The sequence below is a fragment of the Galeopterus variegatus genome, unplaced genomic scaffold (assembly GCF_000696425.1).
Source record: "Galeopterus variegatus unplaced genomic scaffold, G_variegatus-3.0.2 Scaffold1152, whole genome shotgun sequence".
Taxonomy (NCBI): domain Eukaryota; kingdom Metazoa; phylum Chordata; class Mammalia; order Dermoptera; family Cynocephalidae; genus Galeopterus; species Galeopterus variegatus.
Window position 1 is genome coordinate 296262 of NW_007727263.1, and position 19150 is coordinate 315411.

The 19150-nt window shown below is 39.0% G+C and overlaps 1 protein-coding gene across 1 annotated transcript in view; it reads right to left on the reverse strand.

Annotated features, from left to right (window-relative positions):
* LOC103592449 (BTB/POZ domain-containing protein 9) overlaps positions 1 to 19150 on the reverse strand; it is a 349068-nt gene that overhangs the window by 265243 nt on the left and 64675 nt on the right. The window lies entirely within an intron of this gene.

Genomic DNA, 19150 nt, shown 5'->3' on the forward strand with positions numbered 1-19150 from the left:
GCCACACAGTCATTAGAGAAATACTTCTGTCTCTGGGAACTAGAAAAGTTTCTTAGGAGACTAGAAGCACATCCCAGAGGCACATCCTAACAATCTATATTTTAATATTGCCTGTCTGTGTGCCCTATCACCATAGTATAAATAGACTGAATAAAACAATATCTAGTATGCATCTCACTCTTTGATAGCAGAAATGATTTCAATCTGGTGTCATTTACTAACCACAGCAGCAAAATTAAAATCTTGACTTATTAAGTGCCCAAATATATATCAGGCAACTGCCAGAATCCAGACCTACTGCAGGTACTAAATGCTTTTAGAAGATTAAAAGATACATAGCATACGGATATTATCCTTGTTTTATAAAGCGTGTGTGTGTGTGTATGTGAGAGACAGAGACAAGAGTATTTGATCACTCTTCATTAAAAGCTATTACTTCAGGGCCGACCCCGTGGCTCACTCAGGAGAGTGAAGCGCTGGGAGCGCAGCGGCGCTCCCGTCGCGGGTTCGGATCCTATATAGGGATGGCCGGTGCGCTCACTGGCTGAGTGCGGTGCGGGCGACACCAAACTGAGGGTTGCAATCCCTTTACCGGTCACAAAAACGACAAAAAAAAAAAAAAAAGCTATTACTTCAGAATGCTGAAGTTCGAAAACTATCTTTGAAGCCTCACAAAAAACAAAAATAATGCCACAAGATGATAAACAGAGATAAAGAAGACAGCACTGTGTGTTAAAAAAAGACCTTTAGGGTCAGATAGACCTGAGCTTCAATCTCAGCTGTTATGTTCTAGCTATGTGATTGTAAGTTCACTATGTTCTCTAAGCCTCAGTTTCCTCACTTCTGAAATACAATATTTGAACAACAATACCTACCTCCCAGGTAAGACCAAATGAAATACTCAAAGTGTCTGGAAAACTGTGGTTATTACCTATGCTATAGACCATGTCTTAACTAATAAACTATAACTTTCTTCCTTCTTCCAGGCATTACGACAGTGTATAAGCTTCCAAAAGTCTTTAATAAGGCTCTTCCTGTCTATAAAAACAAGATATTAGGATATCATTATGTGAACTTTGTCAGAATCTCTTGATAAAACCAATATCATAAACAAAGCTTCCAAAAAAAAAAAAAAAAAAAACCAATGAGGTCGCAAACCAAGCATGTATCCCCGAAACCTTACAAATAAATGGGAAGAAGGTATTTAAATATGTGAATGGGTTCTTTCTCAGTGACAAAGTATATAAAGCAAGACATATCTGGGTTAGAACCCTAAACCTTTCTGCTTTTGAGATCTTGGACAAATTACTTAACCTTTATGAGGCTGTGTAAAATGAGGATAATAAAACCTACCTCCAAGGGTTGTTTTAAGAACTGAAAAAAATAACTTACATTAATAGCACCTAGTACTATAAGGCATCTATCAATATTATCAACACCACACAGATAATACCATTTAAAAAATAAGATATTGTCTGAAGAGGCATCTTTCTTGAACAAAAAAATAAAAAAATAAGACATCAACAATTTGTATTTTAAAAAAAAACAAGCCCAAACCTCTAAAGATCAAGATGTGAGTCAGACTCCCTCAGACTCAAATTCTGTAGGGTATATTTTAAAACATATGCCTTGCAGTCACGAAGGCTGCACAGGGAAACAGAAGTCATTATAACATAAAAGCATTATTCTTTTTTCCTCCTGTTAGAAAAAACGAAGGTGTCTCTCATTCCGTTGGCTGTCTTTCTCTCTCCCTCTTCACTCTCTCCTTCCTGGATCCCTTTTATTTTTATTTTTTTACTTTTTATTGAGTAATAATTGATTATATATATTTTGGGGGTTCAATGTTGACATATGTTGATGAAATCAATATTACTAGCATATATTGTTACAAATTGTACTTACTTTTTATGCCCCTTGTTCAATCTTTCCCTATCTCCCTCTCCCTCCCCTCTCCTCCCTCTAATAACCCTAGATTTCTTCTCTCCTTCTGAAAGAGTAATGGTTACTCTGTTGATTTGTTGCCTAGATGATCTGTCCAATGCTGAGAGGTGTGTTCAGGTCCCCCAATATTATCATACAGCAGATGCTTCTTCTGTCACTCTGGAATGGGCTTTGTGGAGAGAGACATCCTCTTCTTTTGTCTCTGCTGGTGACTCTCCCTGTGTCAATGCACTCCAGTGGCTGGCAGACCATCTGCGTGGTGGGCCCGGTCCTCGTATCCATGCCTCAGGACCCCAGGTGGGCTCTGAAGCACTGGCAGTGTGCCTGGTTGTGGGAGGGGGATCCAGTTCCCAGCTCCGTACCTTGGGTCCACGGGCAGGCCCTGAGGCACTGGTGGTGAGCTTGGTTGTGGGAGGGGGATCCGGTCCCCGGCTCCATACCTCGGGTCTATGGCTGGGCCCCAAGGCACTGACAGTGTGCCTGGTTGTGGGAGGGGGTCCGGTCCCCGGCTCCATACCTAGTGTCCCTGGGCAGGCCCCAAGGCATGTATGCCTGGGCCAGAACTAATTTTGTCCTTTGCCTACTTCTAAAATGGGGAACTTCCTGTGGGGACCAGTATTTGAGCTGTATGGTTTAGCTAAATTACAGATTTGCTGCTGATTCCCTAGGGAAGGTTTTTTGTGCAGCTAAGGTTTTTTTTCCAGCTCTCCGGGGACCTGCTGCACCTAGGTTGTGTAGAAACTCTGGTCTGGGCCTGACTGAGTCTTTTCATCAAACTGCACCCCATGCAATTCTATATTCCTGACCAGTCTCCTCTGAGTGTTCCTTCACTGACTGGGGTGGTGGCCAGCTGTCCTTGCCATGCCCCAGTGCTCCCATGGTGGGCCCATCTCCCTCACCACCCATGCTGCAAACACTTCCTGTGGGGTGGGCTGTATGCTGGTCCCTTGTGATGACTCACTGGCCTCTGAGTGGCTCCTTTTTTTCAGTTGTTCTGGCTCCTCACTCCTACGTGGGTCCACGGGAACCCTATTAGTGGTCCTGCTGGCCTGGGAACCACCAAGATCCTCTTGCCCCCTGCTGCCTCCAAGCAACTTCATGTGAGGGGCACAGCTGTGGTTTTTGCCAGCTCCATGCTCCATGCACTCAGCAGCTCCAGTCTTAAAGCAGCTGCAGCACAAAATGTCAAAGCGGTATCTTTCACTCATCATTGCTTCTCCGACCTTCATGCACTCCGTGGGTCTCCCCTCCTCTTCCCCTGAGCTCTAGCAGCCTCAGCTTGGCTTTTGTGGCTTCTTTATAGTTGTAAATTTGTTGATTTGTGGGAGAGAATGACACTGGGGACCGTCTATTCTGCCATCTTGACTGGAAGCCTCCTTCCTGGATCCTTTTAATCAGCGTTTAAACATGCTTTTGTACTTCTCATTTTTAAAAAGTATATACGTTTCTGCTTCCATCCTGTATCTTTATTCACCTTCATAGCAAAGTTTCTAAAAAAGTTATCTATTCTTTCTTTCTCCATTGCCTCACCTCCCAGAAGATTTTTGAAGTTCGACTCCCTTTTTAATTAAAAAAAAAAAAATGATGGTACAGCAAGTATAACAAAAGGTAACTAAAAATCTAATTCTATCTTTCTCCTTTTCTTACCCCATCCTCATTTTCACAAAATAATCAATATTAATGTGTGTATACTTCCTCACCATTCTCTATGCTAACATAAATCCACACATTTATAAACATATGTAAGGTTGTTTATTGAGAAAAGAAAAATCACAATTAATACTATCTGCAATATGTGTTTTTCATCTAATAGAAATCCCTCTAGATTAATTCATTTGGGTACAATTAATTCTTTAATTTTAATTAATTACCTTATAGATGGACATTTTGGTAGTTCTGTTTTTTGATGCTATAAATAATGCTGCAATAAGCTATCCTCACATACATATTTTCTTTGAATAAATTTTATCAACAGGGAGATTACTGGCTCAACGGGTATATATGTATGTCCAATTTTATTATAAAGTACACATTTTTTTTAACCCACTCTAATCTGATTTCCACCCGTACTGTATCAGTAAAACTGCTACTGCCAAGGTGAACAGAGCACTCTGAGATGCCAGGGCCAATGGACACTTTCCATTTCTCATCTACTTGATCTCTCAGCAACATCTGTCATCATTGGTCTGTCCCTCCTTCTTGAATCCACATTTTTCCTGTTTGTCTTTCTCTTGCTGGTTATTCCTTCCCTATTCCCTCTGACGATTTTTCCTTTTTTACTAGAGCAAATTTTGGAGCACCTCAAATTCAGTTCTAGTCCTCTTTTCTTCTTCTTCTACACTCTACTACATTCTATCTCTTTTGAATCTAATTGACTCCTATTGCTTCAAATATCATCCTCTATGACAACAACTCTTATTGTCATAAGGAGTTGACATCCTTATGTCAACTGATGTCCAGCTCAGACATCCTTTTTCAGCTCCAAGCCTGTGTATCTAACAATGCTCTTTGGAATTCACAGAAGCTGAAGACAAATCTCAAATCTACCCATTTCCTCATTTCTCTCCAACTCCACTGCCACCATCTCTACACAAGCAACAACCATACCTCTCCTGTGCTATAACAGAGGTCTCTCAACTGGTTTCCCTGCTTCCATTCCCATCCATCTCAATCCATTCCCCACAAAATAGATTAGGTCTTCAAAAAACTAAAGTTAGATAATGTCACATCCTTGCTTAATATCCTTCCCAAGGACTGTACTTTCTATAGACTCTTTTGTGTTCTCTATTGCCCCCCCCATCCCCCCAAAAGCTCTGGACAACCTGGTCATTACCTACTTCTTACCCCTCTTCCTCACAGTCACTCTCCAACCACACTGACTACACTTCCTTAAACAAGCCAAATTCTTTCCTCCCTGAGGCTTTACTGTCTCTGCTCAAATGTTTTCCCCTTTCCCCTTTTATCTTTGCTTATCTAACTCCTAATCATCACTTAGGTCTTTACTTAAATATTTCTTCCTGGGCCGGCCCGGTGGCGCACTCGGTAGAGTGCGGCGCCTGGGAGTGCGGCGGCGCTCCCGCCAAGGGTTCGGATCCCATACACAGACCGGTCCGCTTACTGGTTGAGCGCAGTGTGGGTGTGACACCAAGGGTTGCGATCCTGTTGCCGGTCACGGTACGGGTGCGACACTGAGGGTTGCGATCCTGTTACTGGTCACGAAAAAAGACAAAAAAGGAAAAAGGAAAAAAAAAAAAAAAGGCTTCTCCTGACTCCCCAGTTTAAACTGTATTCCTCTGTTATACCTTTAATGCCCACTTTTGCTTTTCCTTCTTTGCATTTATCACAATTTATAATTATTCCTTTATTTGCAATTATTTTGTTTAATATCTGACTCTCCTACTAAGCCGTAAACTCCACAAGGCCAGGGGATGTGTGTTTAAAGCTCTCCACTGTAGCTCTAGTAACTATCACAGTGCCTGTCACGTAGTAGGCACTCAACAAGTATTTGTTGAATAAATGAGGGAAAAAAGACTTTTATTTCATTTGGGGAGATCAAAAATTTCCTGGAGGAAGTGGCATTTCAGCTTGCTAAATGAATGAATACGATTTCAGGAGTGTAGATGAGAGAAGAATATTTCAGAAAGTGGAAACTGTTTGAGGTCAAATGTTTGGTATTAGTTAGAGACTGTGTAATCCAAAATCCAACACAATCCTGTCACCAAGCATAAAATAAGAATCTCACTATATAAAAGCAAAGCAGATAAAAGAGCAAAGAACATCACCACTTTTTTCTTAAATAATTGCAATTAGCTCAAACTGACTTCTTCACAACTTCCATCTAGATTCCTGGCCATCTACATTCCAAACTTTGAAGCTCTCTGTGACTCAACTTCATGGTTTTTTCTCTACATTCAACCAGTCATCAAGTTTGACTGGTTTTTCTTTTAAAATGTCTTTCACAGCTATTATCTTTCTCCATTTTAACCAGAAACCCTAGTTCAAGCTCTCTTCACATATGGGATTACCGCAACCTTCTCCTAAATCAGGGTTTCCCAACCTTGGCATTATTAACATTTTGAGCTGGATAATTCATTCTTGTAGGGGACACTTGTATGCACTGTAGGATATTTAGCAGCATCCCTGGCTTTTACCCTCTTGATACTAGTTAACACTCAACTCAAAAATGTCTCCATGGGCTGGCCCGGTGGCGCACTCAGTAGAGTGCGGCGCTTGGGAGCGCGGCGGCACTCCCACCGAGGGTTTGGATCCCATATAGAGACCGGTCCATTCACTGGTTGAGCGCGGTGCGGGCGCGACACCAAGGGTTGCGATCCTGTTGCCGGTCGCGGTACGGGCGTGACACCGAGGGTTGCAATCCCATTACCGATCACGAAAAAAAGACAAAAAGGAAAAAAAAAAATGTCTCCAGACATTGCCAAATGTCCCCTGGGGAAAAATCACCCCAGGTTGACAACCACTATCCTAGATGACCTCATGGGAAAAGCCCTCTGAAATCACCTGATCAAAACTCAACCCATCCTTTCAAGCCAACTCAAATCTCATTTTGTCCATGCAAATGTGGATGCCTATCAATACACAGATGTATAGTTTTTTAATTTTACAAAGAGTCACAAATTTCCACAACAAAACAAATGAGGCCATAGTTTGTTTATCAGTTTGACAAGGATTAAAAATAATGATAATGCTCGTTGTTGAGAAAGATGTGGGAAAACAGGTAATATCATACACTGATGGGAATAAACTGGTACAATGTTTTTGGATGGGATTTAGTAATATGTTTCACATTTTAAGACAGTAATCCTTTAACTCTGCTTGTTTAGAGATAATCAGATAAGTGGGCAAAGACTACATTGTTCTACAGTAGTAAAACTGGAAACGTCCTAAAGGTCCTAAACATCCTCAATAGGGAACTAGTTGGGTATACAGCAGATTTAGAATACAGTGCTATTGTTTAAAAGGATAAAGCAGATTTTTTGTACTGACATGAACAACGGCAACAATGAATATAAAGATGTATGTGCAAGTTTCAAAATATCATATATGACATAATACAATTTTTTGTAAATAACATGTTTATGTATAATTACACAAAGAAGAAAGACTGGAATATGAGGGTACTTCAAAAAGTTTGTGGAAAAATGAAACTAAAGATAATACAAATCTTTCCATGAACTTTTTGAAGATACTGCATATATTCTAACAAATGTATGTCAGGATATATAAATATATGTCAAAATATTAACAAAATTTCTGTAGACAAATCATATTTAAAACATATTAGGGGCCGGCCCGGTGGCGCACTGGATAGTGCACCGCTTGGGAAGCGCGGCGGCGCTCCCGCCCGAGGGTTCAGATCCCACATACAGACCGGTTCCTGCTCACTGGCTGAGCGAGGCGCAGGAGCAACGCCGAGGGTTGCGATCCCGTTGCCGGTCCCCGGTCTGGTACGGGGGCAACACTGAGGGTTGCGATCCGTTGCCGGACACGGAAAAAAGACAAAAGACAAAAGACAAAAAAAAAACGTATTAGAACAGTTAAATCTTCTTTAAAAATCTCTTGGAAAATTCAAGTTTATGAATCCGTACTTTAAAATTTTCAATTTACTTAAAGCAGGCTTACACATTCTACCACCTTTATTTCAGGCATATACCCTGAGTTGGAATATTTTTGCCCTAGAGAAATCAATGATGAAAAAGGAGGTTTATATAGAAAAATATATTTTTGTGCACGACAGCTTACCGGTATGCTGCATTCATGAATCACACTGAAAATATGTCCCTTGAAATCAAAGAAAATATGTTTACACAAAGAATGTGCCCCAAAGTTCCCCAATAAAGAAAAGTGATTAATCAAAATGTTTGTTGACAGCTGGTTAGTGCTGACTCTAAAGTAGAAAAGAAAATCAGTGTCATCGTAGTCTTTTGTTTTGTGTACAAGAGCTGAATATGTAAATTAGCCCAAAATGGAGCCTCATTATCTGTTTTACACTTCGAGTGTGATTTTAAGCACTGTAGGTATATACACACACACACATCCAGAACGCACATATATCTCAACAAACCATGCACATCGTCTGTTCAGAACTGGGAAATGCATGCATGCTTCTACAACATTAAATGGAAGGCAGATGGTAGTCACTGATCAACAGACATAAAATAAAATCCTTCTAAATCCTACTCCAACAGTCCTTCTAATTTTTTTCCTTAGAAAAAATATCAAGCAGTTTTTTTATTACTGTTGATTTGCAACTCCAAAATTACAATGGGCAATGCAAAAGAGGATGTCAAAGAAAGAAAATGTCTTCTAGTACAGATTCTCTTTCAAAGTCCTATACAGGAGATAACACTAACTTTGAAACTCAGCATACTATAGTTTTATCAGTATCTAACGTGTAAATTAGCCCTCTCTATAACTGGAGGTTTAGCTTTCAAAATACATAATTACTGATCATTTTAGTCTGCATCACATTTCTTTTGCAGGGTGAAATGAACTAAAACAGCAGTTACATTCTAATAGCTTCATAATGTGCACAGAATTTCTGTAACTATTAGAAATTAAACCTATAGCTTCTCATCGGGCAGAACATATTCATGTGTATATATATGACCCACATTATTTGGAAGAACAATTATTAACTTATGAAATCATAACGTGAAACATAATCAAGTAAGGCTGCTAAGGAAAATATTACAGCTCTTAAATGACGTCAAAGCCGCCAGTTTACACTGATCAGCTCCCCCACCTTTCTCCGCATCAGTAAAGCACTTTGGCAGGAAAGAAGACCAAGTGTTCATGCTACCACCATTCCTTGCAGGGATCAAGCCCTCTATTTTCATACCGGAAGATGAATTTTTAGAAGGTGAACCAAGCCTGGCACTCTGCCCAGAATTTCTGGCAGCTGACTGATTTTACTTCTGGTCCACTCTCCCCTGAACTAACCTTGTATCCACAGAAGGCACCCTGATCTAGGGAACTTGTACCATTTATAATGATCACTGAGAAAGCTTTGATGATTTTATTAACCATGGGACTTGTACACACAGTTCTCTTTAAACATATTTTCTGTGGAAAGATATATTTAAAAATCTTGTTTCTAGTATCTCCTTCTAACACTGGGGAAAAAACAGCAGTGTTAAAAAGATATTTTCCAGAAAAATCGATTATTATCCAGGCACCGGCATTCAAGGATGTAGAGGACTAAAGAGATTCAGCAAGATATCTGATGAGCAACTACTACCAAAGGAATACAAAGCAAGGTCCAAGAACCACAAAAGAGAGAAGTATACAAAATATTATATAATTAATGGCTAAACCTAGTAACTCAAGCTATAAATGCTATGAAAGTTCAGAACAATCACTGCTAGGCAGTGTCAGGTGAAATTTCAATGTACACAAGCCTAACTCTCCACTGAGAGAGTTTTTAAATACTTAACTAATATTTTCTTTAGATTACCATTTCTAAAATAAGCAGGATAGGAAAATGACTATGCAATTCACAAATAAATCTCTCTAAGTTTGTTTATTTTAGCTCCAAGATCTAGCTCCCCCTGCATCGTCTCGGTCTTCCAAAAAGCAAAGTCAGTAAAACTTCATGCCACTGCTATCATTTTCTTATTCACTCCAGAAGTTAGGTTGGAAGTCCTAATTGCTGAGTTCCTGTTTCTAGTTCCATAGCTCACTTTTGACTCTGTTTCCTATGCTGGGGGCCCCTGGCTCACATTCAGGTGCCCAAAGTCCTGGATGGCTTTGCATTCTATTCCTTCCTTGCTTTCTACTTGATATACCCACAGTCCCATGCCTCATAGTTCAGTACCTGGCTTCCTGGTTCAGTATTTAAGTTTCAGAAAAACTTGTTGGGAGAGCTGCAGTACACCAAAACAGATTCCTGAAGGACATCTCAAATAGGAAAAATGATGTGCTAAATGTTCAATTCCTCAAATGCAGCATGCACCCAAAAATGAAGTACCTATGCAAATACATTATTTTTCTAAGCAAAAGACATACTAGCTCAAATCCTGGCTCCAAAAAACATACTTTTCTTCACCTCTTGAAAATTTTTACTATTCTCTGTGACAATTAACCTAATCCAGTTCTTCACACGAAGTCTTTTAATTTCGTTGAAAGAAGTTTTAAAAAACATAACCTTAGGGCCGGCCCGGTGGCACACTGCTACAGTGCGCCGCTTGGGAGCGCGGTGGCCCTCCCGCCGAGGGTTCGGATCCCACATACAGACCGGTTCCTGCTCACTGGCTGAGCGAGGGGCGGGCGCAGCACCGAGGGTTGCGATCCCGTTGCCGGTCCCGGTCCGGTACGGGCGCGACACTGAGGGTTGCGGTCCGTTGCCGGACACGAAAAAAGACAAAAAGGAAAAAAAACAAAAACAAAAAAACATAACCTTAAAACTAAGTATACCTGACACAGTTATACAAGGTAACACAGGTAGGAAGTACGGGTGGGTAGATGGTAAATAGACAAATTTGATTAGTGAGACCAAAAAGGAACATTTTTTGTAAGAACCAAGGATGAAATTAGAGAAGCACAAGGACCCAATGATGGAGAGCATTGAGCGAAGGGTTTATATGTGGCCAAGTCCAATGCACAGTCTGCTGTTGGCAAGTGTCCTGAATACATAGAACATCCTTTCTTCCTTATTTTGCCTGCACAATCTCTCGGTCCTCTAAGACTCAGTTCAAATCCTCTCTTCAGTAGGACCCCCCAAAACTATGCTCCTGTACATCCTACATATATCTTTATTATTGCACCTATCATGTTTTACTTTATCAGTTTTTAGAAAGTTGTCATCCCCATTATACCACGAAAGGCTTGAGAACAGCAACTGTGCCTTGTTTGTCGTTTTATGCCTGGCACCTAAACTAGACGCATACAATACAGCAAGTGTTCAATAAACGTTTGTGGAGTGATTGAATAAATAAATCCTATAAGTAATAAAAATAGTATGGAGAAGAGGGAAAGCATGAGAAAAAGGATGTTTGATGATCATCTGGGGAGGTGTTATATGAATTTAATCCTAGACCTAACTGCTTGGGAAGCAACTGTTAGCAGAACTAAATATAGTTCTCGCCCTTCCAGAATGAAAAACAGACAATGGTTATTTGTGATAGTAATAACAGGTTATTAGTGCTATTAACATCATTTCACGCACTGGGCTTATCAAGACACTAATTTATATTCTAAAATTATAAAATAAAATGTAAAGGAAAAGGACAACCCTGTTCTGTTTTCTCATTTCCAATCCCCTCACTACACATAAAAGCTCAAAATGTTATTATCCTTAAAACAAAACAAAATCAAACAAAAAACCCTGGATTCAAACGAGTAATTTAAGGATAAACAGCCGTTTCTCAAAGGTCTTACTGAATATAAAGCACAGTGGGGTTTTTTTGTTTTGTTTTGTTTTGTTTTGTTTTGTTTTGTTGGGTTTTTCCTAATGAGAGGATTCTAGGTGAAAATAATAACTAGACAATTTCTCAACTAAAAAAAGAAAAGCAACTCAAGATGTGAAGAGATCTTCTGAAGAGAAATTTCATATGGAATTTGTTTCTAAACACAGCTGAAGCACAACAAACCAGGAGTTAAGAACATGAGATTCACTCTATAACAATAAAGTCTAAAATGATCTTATGGGGAACTAAGGAGCTGGAAAATTCAAAGCCCTATTGACAAACTGACTGAACATACCTAGATAAAAGATTGCCACACTCCCCTTGGAGCATTTTTAAAAAGAAAACTTCCCCAGTTGTTCATCATTTTTATTAGTATACATGTGCTTGTAGTCGGGGTGGCTATGACCAGCACTAGCAGAGTTTGGCAATAAAGCGCCCTCTCCTGCAGCATTCTGGAAACTTCCTCCCAACGAGGCAGTGAACTCCTTCAGGGCTCCATGTCTCTTCCTCGCACTCTAAAGCAGAGCTATTTCTTTACCTCGTATCCTGCTGCAGCAACGTAATGTGACATCAACTGTGAAGTGAGACAGACCTGGTTGTAAATTTAGCCTTTCTAAGGCTAAATTTCCTCATTTGTAAAATTAAGGTAGTGGTTTTTCTCTCATAGGGCCATTGTAAGAATCACATAGGGTAATATTTGCCTGGTCCTCAGAAGACGCTCAACAAATGTGAGACTGTTCCCTTCCTGTCCACCCCCTGAAGTCCTGCAACCCTGTCTCTATACTCATTCCTCCTGTTTTCTGATTCCTTATATTTAGTGAATCTGTCTCATCTTCTTTAAGCTACTCTTCTATTTATTTCAAAATTCCAAAGGAAAGTTAAAAAACACCTTGTTTGTATGAAACTGAATAACTGTATTACAGATGCCCACATCTCTCCGATGCTTAGCAGATGATGACACAAGAGCTAGCTAGCACCTGAATGTACATTTATGGACTTCAGGCATAATTAATGCTCCATTTCAGTACAAAGGCTTAAATAGTACAGATAGTTTCACATGATATTTCACAAATCACAGAATTCAGAACAATTTATATTTAAATATGGTTTTATAAAAGAGCAATTTCAAATTCTCTTTGGCTCCAAGAACAACTGTTATAATTTAGTGACACCATGTGGCTACATTTTGCTTTGCATTCTTAGAAGAAAATGTTCCTTTGTATGCAGGACTGCTCTATGCAAGTTCAATTATTATATCAAAGTTGTAGGTAGAGGGACAAATCAAACTAAGCTTGAACTAAAATTATTACCTATTTAAGTGAACATACTTCTGTTTTCTTTACATCTGAATAAGGCATTTCTTGAATTGTGAAGCTCTCCAATCATACAAAGAAAGTAAAGGCTCGGCATAATTCTAGCTATGATTCTAAAGCATTGGTGAACCACTGAATAATGTAAAATTGCTCCCTTTAAAGGTAAATAAATGTATCAATGCCTAGTTATGGGGGGTGAGGGAAGAACAAAAGAGAAAAGAAAGACAATATGCATTTTTAATACAATGTTAATAAGGAAGGGAAACAATGCTTCCATAAATAGCAATGCTTATTTTCTCATTTGTTTTATGTCTCATAGATCTATAGCGCTGCATAGGTACTATAATCTAATGAGAATGGGTGAAAAAAAAAAATTATGTTGCATCTAATGATGACTGGGATAAGAAGGAACCTGGAATGTATGGTAGCAATAAAAGACATTAAAGTGCCTTATACCAAAAACAGTACAGTTTTAGTATTCATCTAATGAGGCCTCCCACAGCAGACTGGCTCTTCCTGAATAACAGTCAATGTATATTAAAGAAAGCCTAAATGTCTAAACAATGACCAGAAAATGTCACTCCCTTCATCTCAATTTATAACACCCACCTCCCCTCTCTGGCTTTCCCTAACAACCTTCTCCCCTTCACTATCACAGTATCATCATCACATCACCTACAAATGATGTGTTCATACCATTTGCTTGTTTACATCTGTTTCTTCCAAATTCCATAAGAGCAGAAATCTTGGGAGTATTCTTCAGTATAATGAAAAAGTATCAAGCACAATGTGTAGCACAAAGTAGGTGCTTATTTATTGAATGAGTGACAAATGAATAAATGAAGAGAAATCTATCTCCTCAGCTGGTAAAGCATGCCTAAATTTCTTGTTGTGAGTGAAAGTAGAACTATTCTAGTGAAATGTTTATCATCACTTATGGCCTCTAATATAACCGCTGAGACCAGAACACAGACTGGCAGATGCTCTATAACACCCTTTCTTTTTTCTATGACACATTTGGCACATTACAATTTCTCATTCTAAGAAAAGAAGGAAAAAGAGGGAAGGGAAACTACAATAATTAAAACACTTTCAGTAAGAGTCAAAGAAATCAATGGAACAGAGTAAAGTATCTGATAGAATTCAGCACATGATAAATATGGTCATTCACATTAATATAGTAAGAAATTATCATCAAATAAATGGTCTTAGTCAACTGACTATCCCTATCTGAAAACACATATGAAAAATATTTTGGATGTATTAAATATTTAGGTATAAAGATTTAAAAAAGAAGCAGATAAGGAAAAGATAACATTCTTTAATATTGAGGGGAGGAACACTCTTCTAAACATAATACCAAACCAGAAATCATTTAAAAACACTGACAGACTTGAGTACATTTTTTAAAAAAGTAAAATTCTACATGGTAATAAGTACCAATAGAACACTAAAAACTAATAACAAATTTCACAATACATGACAAGCGAAAGGATAATGTCATATATGGACAATATATATATAATGTCATATATATAATAAATATATCTATCAGTGTATCAATATAAAGTTCTCACAAGCCAAAAAGAAAAAGATAATCATCTCAGAACAAAAATATGAGAGGACAAAAATAGGCTTTTCATAAGTAAGAAATAACAAATGGCCAGTATTAAAAGAAACTCTGACTCACAGATAAAAAAAATCCAAGTAAAGTAAGACTTTTTTTTACAAATCATAAATGACATTGGCAAAATGTTGACAATGCCTGTATTGCTAAGGGTTTAGAGAAAGAAGTATTTTTTATACACAATTGGTAGATATTGAGTACAGCCTTTCCAGAGGGCAAGTTTTATCAATATTTAAAACATATACTACATTATAACTTATGAGGAGAGATATTTCCATTTTAATAATTAAAAACAAGGGTTGGCCCGTGGCTCACTAGGGAGAGTGCGGTGCTGATAACACCAAGGCCACGGGTTCAGATCCTATATTAGGGATGGCTGGTTGGCTCACTGGCTGAGCGTGGTGCTGACAACACCAAGCCAAGGGTTGAGATCCCCTTACTGGTCATCTTTTTTTTTTTTTTTTAAAGGGAAAAAAAGAAAGAAATCCAGTTTTGTGTTCAAGTTCATCATCCCTCGTGTGCCATGTTCTAAATTGTCAAGTTGTACCCTTGTCAACATGCTTTCTGGCCTTGTCTTCAGTAAACTGTTCTCCTAATTCTTCCCTAATCTCTCTGATCAGCCCCTGCAGTAAATACCTCTGCCACCCACTCTTTTCTTCCTTCTCCCAATAGGCATATCATTGAGAACTTTGATTTTAGTCCTGCTATTCTTCTCCCTCAACTCCCAGGTTTTACACTAAGATCATTCTTATAATTCCAGCTACCAGTCATATGCAGACTTTGAAGTCTACATCTACCCATTCACACACGTTTTCAAGTGTTCTCATTTTCCAGCAATATTGTATGGCTGCCAAATTAACAACACAATGCTGAGAAACAGCCAGAAATTTTTTAAAAACACTCCCAGGGAACTCAACATTTGCCATTCCTTACTAGTGTTTCTTAGATGGCTCTACCATCTAAGAAAGCTGTGGAAAGGACTGTGAGAGAGCTTACTCGATAGCCAAGAAGACAATTTGAAGGTTGCAGATTGTGAGCAAAGCAGAAATTTCCTCTCCTGTGAAAGAGAAGGCTGACAAGACAGAACACGGCTCTGAGGGCATATGAAAGATTATACAGAAATCAGAGTCACTTTTCATCAACCGCAGTCAGGGTTGGAGAGGAAGGCACTGATGGGTCTAAGCTTTTGAATACATAGACAGTCACCATTTATCCCACAAACATTCCTAAAAAGAGTCCAGAAAGACATAATTTCCCCCATTCACTACTATGGTGGCAACAAGCACTCTGGTTTTGAAGCCTGAAGGTGTCCTTACTGCCACTAGATAATATCCACTATCTTGGCAAGGTGAATGCTGACTGAATTACATTCCACAAGACAGATGAATGGAAAATTTTATGTTTTATATACTTTACCAAAATAAAAAAAGTTTTATCAAAAACAAAATACATGGGACTGGCTGGTTAGCTCTGTTGGTTAGAGTGTGGTGCTGATAACACCAAGATCCCTGTACCAGCCAGCCACCAAAAAAAATATATATATATATACACATATATATATATTACATGTGTAATACACACACACACACACACACACACACACACACACACACACACATGAGGAAACAATGAAAGCCACCATGGCCAAAGATGGCAGGGATGGCTCTTTGAAGGTCGAACACTGGGTGAGTCTCAGCAATTGGGAAAAATAATAAAAAATATTTCCTGAGCCTCTACTTTTGGCCAAGCAGAGTGCTCAGTATTTGTAAATACACTATGTCATCTAACTCTCACAGCAAAACCCATGAAGAGGGCGTTTTTATTCCTATTCTTTATGGGTGCAGATACCAGGGTTCAGAGAGGCACAAGTTTATCACAACACAAATATGAGATGAAACTGAGATTTGAGATGAGCTCTAACTCCACAGCCCATAGTTTTTCTACTACATGATTTATATGCAGTTTAGCCTAGACTCAGAGAGAGGACTGGGTAATTGTGCATTCCCCAATTCACAGAGCATCTCTTCTTTGGTGAATGTATTAAATGTAATCTTTCACCAATAGGTAATACTAACATCCTTCAGAATTAACCTCAAAATTCAGTTTCCTGAAGAAAAAAAAAGAGAAAGCAACCTTTGCAAATAGGACAAAACCACTCTAGAGAGTTTCCCAGCATTCCTATATGTTTTAATGAATGCACTGATAAAAAGTACCAATGAATATATGTACATATTAATGTTAAATTTATCTCTCTTCATTACATAGACAGTGCCTTGATACCATGAAATCTGTGCTAACATTTATAGACTACCTACTGCATACAAGGTCACAGTCTGAATACCATGCAAGAATACTTAAAGATTAGAATCCATATTCCTTGCCTCCAAGAGTTTGTAATTTTAGTATTAGAGGAAAGACAAACATGCAAAGGACACTAGAGAACAAAGGTGGCATACAAATGTGCAAATTAACTAACATAATGCAAACAACATTTACGTGCTAAGGAAATAAAGTAAAGAATTTATTTGCCCAGTGAAGTTACTGGAAGAAGAATATTTAGAACTGTGTTCAAGTAGTCAATAAATGATTATGAAGATAAGAAACACCAAGTAATCCTTGGATAATCAATAGAGACTTACTCTTAAGTTAATTTAAAAATAATAAGTTAGGGCCGGCCCGGTGGCGCACTGGAGAGTGCGCCGCTTGGGAGCGTGACAGTGCTCCCGTGGAGGGTTCGGATCCCATGTGGAGACCGGTTCCCGCTCACTGGCTGAGCGCGGTGCAGCCGTGACACCGAGGGTTGCGATCCCGTTGCCGGTCCCCGGTACGGGTGCGACACCGAGGGTTGCGATCCCGTTGCCGGTCCCCGGTACGGGTGCGACACCGAGGGTTGCGATCCCGTTACAGGTCAGCAAAAAAGACAAAAAGGAAAAAAAATAAAAATAAAAATAATAAGTTAAAGTGGTTATAATTTTATTTTAATTTTCTTACTAATGTGAATATCAATTTTCTTTTCTTGTTATCACTGTTTCTAACACCATCTTTGCTCAGTTTTTCTCAATCAGAGTTGGGAACTGGTTATACCAAGACAAAAACTAGCATCATGAATACAACCAAGCTCTAAACACATAAAAGCCACACCAACAAAGTCAAGGCCAGACAGGAGAGAGAAAATAAGGAAAAGTGAAGATAAATAATGTCCATTAATAAATAAAGGGGAAATATATTTTCTAAAACCCAGAGATCACGACTGAAGGCACAAGTTTCCCTCCATACAACTGGAGCTTTCAGGCAGGCAAAGCACAGAGATTGTCATTGTTGGTATTACATTCATGGTGATTTGTACTAGGAGTCATGTTCCTATTGTTTCAAATTAGATACAAACATGCAGTTCTTTGGTCCACATCAGGCACAAGTTTCCCTCCATACAACTGGAGCTTTCAGGCAGGCAAAGCACAGAGATTGTCATTGTTGGTATTACATTCATGGTGATTTGTTCTAGGAGTCATGTTCCTATTGTTTCAAATTAGATACAAACATGCAGTTCTTTGGTCCACATCAGACACTTTGATTGTTGTGCTGCTTATTGTTTAATTTCATACAATGGTAATAACCTCAGTCAATGCAGACGCAATCTCCTCCATGTGGGGGCACCTCTGTCACTCTCGAAGTACTCCCAGGCTGCTCTGAGATATGGAATCTTCACTCAATTTCTTGCCCCTCTCATTCTAATCCATTCAAAACTCCTCTGATAAAAACAGCAAACACCTGACCTCAGACACTTCAGTCCCACTTTGGGGAAATGAAATTGATTTTCTTCATTTGCACACAAGAGGATCCCTGGATACAATATTGTGTACAGTCACACCCATAATAAAAAAATGAAGGCAACATTCTTTACCGTACCAGAGGCTGAAAGGTTTTGTGGAGTCTCTGTGGTGGAGATAAGAATTCAGCCTTGTGCTATTAGACCATGAGTTTAACAAGTATAAAGGAGACTACTGACCAAGAGATTAAGTGTGTGGGACATTGCCATATGCTCCACATCAGCTACAATAAGAGTCATGGGTGAGGGTGGGGAGGGAAGTAGGTAAGGGGCCAGCTACACATTTTTCCTGGTTTACACCTACCACATTCCTTCCTTTTTCTTCCTGCCACACTTGACTAAATGAACCAATCACTTTCTGCCTTTGATCTTTTGAATTTGAAGTAAAGAATATCTGAGGGCAATTTCCAGCAGTAAAACTACAACAGAAAAAAACAACAGTACTTCAGGGCCCTTTAGCCAAACCTTTCCTAACTCCCAAATTCATTAATTCATACAGGTTTTACAAAATTTCAGAAAGTTTGCACAAGGGTGTGTACTGTACATAAAAAAAGAATATGAAATATTAGAACAGTAGCTGTTCAATACTTCTTTAAAACAATCTTACCTGGGGCTACAATACATGACAACAGTAAAAACTGAGGTGCTCTGGTTGAAGGGAGGGTGTTAGCCTGGAGCTCCACTATCTAAGCCTCTCTTGCCCCAAACCAAACCCCACTTGAAACACCTGTCAAACCCCATTTGATCACCACTGACCTAGAGAAAGAACATAGATATCCAGAACATGTACACTGGAATTAGAAAGTCTCCTCCTGGCCCTGGACACTGCCAGAGAAGCCTCCAGAAATATCTCTCATGGCTTTCATGGAAAGAAGGCACCCCCTAACAAGAATTCTGCTTTCAATGTATAGCATGGAGTTTAAAAAGCATTATCACTTCTCGAATGTTCCCTGTCCCTTCCTATTCATTCACATTTCTACTACATAAATAAGGTACAAAGCATTTGGGATAAACAATA